This window comes from Cavia porcellus, unplaced genomic scaffold (assembly GCF_034190915.1).
Source record: "Cavia porcellus strain 051 isolate PalLab524CR breed Dunkin Hartley unplaced genomic scaffold, mCavPor4.1 scaffold_3, whole genome shotgun sequence".
Lineage (NCBI taxonomy): Eukaryota > Metazoa > Chordata > Mammalia > Rodentia > Caviidae > Cavia > Cavia porcellus.
In genome coordinates this window covers 75,438,098-75,442,490 of record NW_026947486.1, presented here as the reverse complement: position 1 = coordinate 75,442,490, position 4,393 = coordinate 75,438,098, and the positions used below count along the sequence as shown (strand labels likewise).

Sequence of the window (4,393 nt, the reverse complement as noted above, 5' to 3'; positions counted from 1 at the left end):
AATACTATCACAGGAAACTGAAATGCCTGCTTTCAAAAGTCAAGGCATCCATGTCAACCTAACAAAGAAGAGTGAATTTTGATCAAAGGCCTGTACAAAGCTATTTCATGTCATGCACAACCCAGAAATTGAAACAAAACAAAAAACCAGGATATACTGCTTCATTGAAAGACATCAAAAGTGTATTTTCTCTCACACAGTATTGAGAACTATGGATAAAACTCCTTTTAAAATGTTAATTAGCTACTGCATTTGACTTCCTTTTGTGAATTATAAAGCCATCTTATCAAGTTTTAAACACACACTGGCAAGCACCGGTGAGGATTACTCTCCGTATTGTCATTACATACAAGGCAATTCAGATAGTTTTAACTTTAAAAATGTTGAACTTTTCAAATATAGGAATAGCATGAAATAATTGTGGATCAATGGGTTTGAAAACTATTTGAAGGCATTTAAAGGTCCTAGTAAGCCTGGAATATAAATTAAGGCTGACTGGAAATGTAATTTACTTGACAGCATTTCACTAAAAGATAGTTTGCTTCTATGACTGCCAACCCACGTTTGTGTGATTCTAGAGACAAAATAACATACACACACACACACACACACACACACACACACACACACACCAACACAAACCACAAACAGATACCTCATCATGCCAACCAGGTTAGCCTTATTAGCCCAGAAGCTGTTTAAATAGTCAGAAACAATGTTTGAGAAAAATGGACTCTGGTTAAAAAACTAGAGTTGCCTTAAAAACACCCACAAAACTATTTCAAAATATATTTCCATGAGCTAATTTTTAGTAAGGACATCAGGAATCCTGAATCCGTATTGATTTAATGCTGTCTGTACAAATTATTCATATTATAGCTAGAAATATGCAGAAAACCTGGCATTTGCTTTCTATTATCCATTTATATACCCTTGCCTATAGCTCCAGACTGAGTTCATGTGACATCTTTGGATAATCACTTGGCCTTTTCCTGTATACCAATATCATATTATCTGAAACAAACCAGACATTTCAAAAAATTAATAGCAAGTTCAGAGGGAAAACTCCAGGACACTTGACATCTTTTCTGACTTTCACCTGTTAGTCACGAATGTAATAATCCCAAATAAGGTTAAAAAAATCAATATTCTCTCAATGCAACAAAAGTTAACTTGAGAATAAATACTGGAATCTAAATTTGTATAATTTCACTTTGCCATTTGACATCAAGACTTCCTTAGAAAATCATTTTGTTTGACTTCCTTAGTTTTCTTAACACCATTTCTTTACCCGGAGATAAAACAAAATATTTCAGAATGGGAACAAGACTTGACCTACTAATAATCATATCAGGCAAAATTTTGAGTTATTTATCTTAATGTAACATACTCTTTATGAAATGGTATCCACATTTGAATTTTGATCACCAAAAGTATATTTAAAACTATAAATATTTTCCTGAAATAATTCCCATACTATAAATCTTAAGCTTTTGAAATCACAGATAGGACATTACATAAAATAACTAAGGAACACAAAAATTTCAAAACAAAAAAAATTGATATAAGATTCAGATTATATACTATACCTAGATAATGGAAAGCATTAGGCCATCTGGTTTAAACTCTAGTTGTTACAGCAGCAATTTCCTATAATTCATGAGCCATTTGGACAATATTTTTGGGAAGTATAACATAAGATACCAGCATTACATGGGGCAAATTTACCTGTATCTAGAACATTAATGAAGAGTATGACTGTTTTGAGGATAAAATAAACTAAAAATTTCGCTATTTTAAAATATCAAGAGTCCATAATAATATCTACTGTATAGTATGAACTACCTAATTTTCTAAACCATTAAACAATTAGGAATTTTGGATTAATTTTCTAGTTTCAAAAAAATAATATTTATAATGACATTAACCTCTCATAAATATCTGAATTACAAAATTTGTTTTTTGTCTGTGGCTGTGGCCATGAATGATAAGTGGGTTCATTTTTAAACATTTGTGAGTGTGGAAGAAAAGAAAGAGAGCGATCAAGGCAGAGATGAAGACAGGCAGAGAAAAGAGTGGAGGGATGGGTATTTTTCTTTAATAGTACACATATGTGAACTCTGACCATTTTGAATAGCCAACTTTTCCACATATACATATATTTAAAAAGAAAGGAAAATTCATTCAGTTTCTAAAATCAATTTTAACTTTTGATTTTTCATTCTGACTTTTTGCAAGTACAATAATACTCTAATTATAGCCATCTATGAATTAGAAAAGAGATGTAAATCTGTACAATTTGAAATCTTTAAAAAGTATGCCTTTGAAGCAAGTAATTGTTTAAAAATAATAAATGTTGACTCTGGCAGCATCTGTGTTACTGTTTTCTTTCTAAAACAACATTACAGCATACTTAGATTTATTCTACAAACTATGTTAGATCACATAACATATTCAAACAAAATATTTTCTTTAAATTAATTTCATTTGTGTCATGCAATTTTATGCTATGTACCAGGCTAGGAGTGAATAGTGACAAAATTTGACCTACTACCACACAATCTTAGACACAATTCCACCAAAATCAGTCTAAGTGTGACCTGCTCTATTTAATGCTGTATTATCTAGTTTATTAGGTAGAGCAAGCAGATAAATGTCTTGCTAATAAGTTCTTAAAATCATCAATAAAATTTCAAACCATGTGAGCTGTGCAGAACCACTGATGTGGGTCTTTATTACACAGGATGGATTTTGGTAAAGTCATCAAGAACAAGACCTGCTTTAAGAGATACCAAGTGAAGTTTAGAAAAAGACAAAAGGGCAAAACTGATTACTATGCTCGGAAATGCTTGGTGATCGAGGACAAAAATAAGTACAACACACCTAAATATAGGATGATAGTTATGTAACTAACAGGGACATCATTTGTCACATTGTTTATGCTCATATTGAAAGGGATATGATTGTCTGCACAGTATATGCACGTAAAACACCAAAATATGGTGTGAAAGTTGGCTTAACAAATTATGCTGCAGTATATTGTATTTGCCTGCTGCTGGCCCTCAGGTTTCTCAATAGGTTTGGCGTGGATAAGACCTATGAAGGCCAGGTGGAGGTGACCGGAGATGAATACAATGTGGAAAGTATTGATGGTAAACCTGGTGCCTTCACCTGCTGTTTGGATGCAGGCCTTTCTAGAACTACAACTGGCAATAAAAATTTTGGATCCCTGAAGGGTGTTTCAGATGGAGGCTTGTCTATCCCTCACAGTATCAAACAATTCTCTGGTTATGATTCTGAAAGCAAGGAGTTCAATGAGGAAGTACATTGGAAGCACATCATGGGTCAGAATGTCGCAGATTATGTACATTACCTGATGGAAGAAGATGAAGATGCTTACAAGAAACAGTTCTCTCAATACATAAAGAACAATGTAACTGCAGACATGATTTTGGAGCTGTATAAGAAAGCTCTGCTTAGGAGAGAATCCAGTCTATGAAAAGAAGTCAAAGAGAGAATTTAAAAAGAAGAGGAGGAACTGTTCCAAATGTAACTTGCCCAGAAAAAGATTGGGTAGCTCAAAAGAAGGAAAGCTTCCTCAGAACTTAGGAGAGAGATGCCAAGAGTTAAACCAAATGTTTATGAAGATTTTTCAGATAAAGACCAATAAAGTTATTCACCAAGCCAAAAAAAAAAATTTCAAAGCACTATTTTACAGGAAAGCATTTTTTAACATTAAATTCTGGTTATTTGGAATGAATGAAGACTTCCTCACGATATATCTGACATTATCAGTTGATTTCAAGGTTGTATCTATCTAGTTAAGCTTTTCTTCTTGTCCAATTACTGTATAGCATCCTATCAATGAAATTACTGTGGTAATTTCACTATGCATAATGTTAATATTGTTGGAGACATAGCCTTCCAGTAAGTAGGTACAAGAGAAAGTTATCATAGTGTTGGCTACTAGTAATAGGTTGCCATTGTTAATTCAAAATAATGTCCAATTTAAAAAAAAACTGCAATTGAAAATAACTGGAAATATTAAATATTTTGGTACTGTTTGCCTAACATGACATGATAGTGATCTCTGACAATTCATATTATTATTTTTAAAAAACTGGCTTTAGGTTTATCTTTCTTAGCCAACAACTCTCTTAATTGAATTCCATTCAAATGATTTAGGCTCTTTCACCAGTTAACATTGTTGCTTCTATCCTATGAGTAGTACTGGTAATTGACTTCCTTAACTTTTTATATGCTCAAAATCAAAGATCAAACTGGTAACATTTCAAAATTTACCATGGGCGGTACACAGACTTTTTGAGGGAAGAATTTAAGGTCCGCTAATGAATCAACATAAATCCACAATTCAAACTTCCTCCAAAACTGT

The 4,393-nt window shown here is 32.7% G+C and overlaps 1 pseudogene; it reads left to right on the top strand.

Annotated features, from left to right (window-relative positions):
* The first annotated feature begins 2,744 nt into the window (after positions 1-2,744).
* On the top strand, positions 2,745-3,630 carry LOC100722248 (large ribosomal subunit protein uL18-like; annotated as a pseudogene).
* The last annotated feature ends 763 nt before the right edge of the window (positions 3,631-4,393 follow it).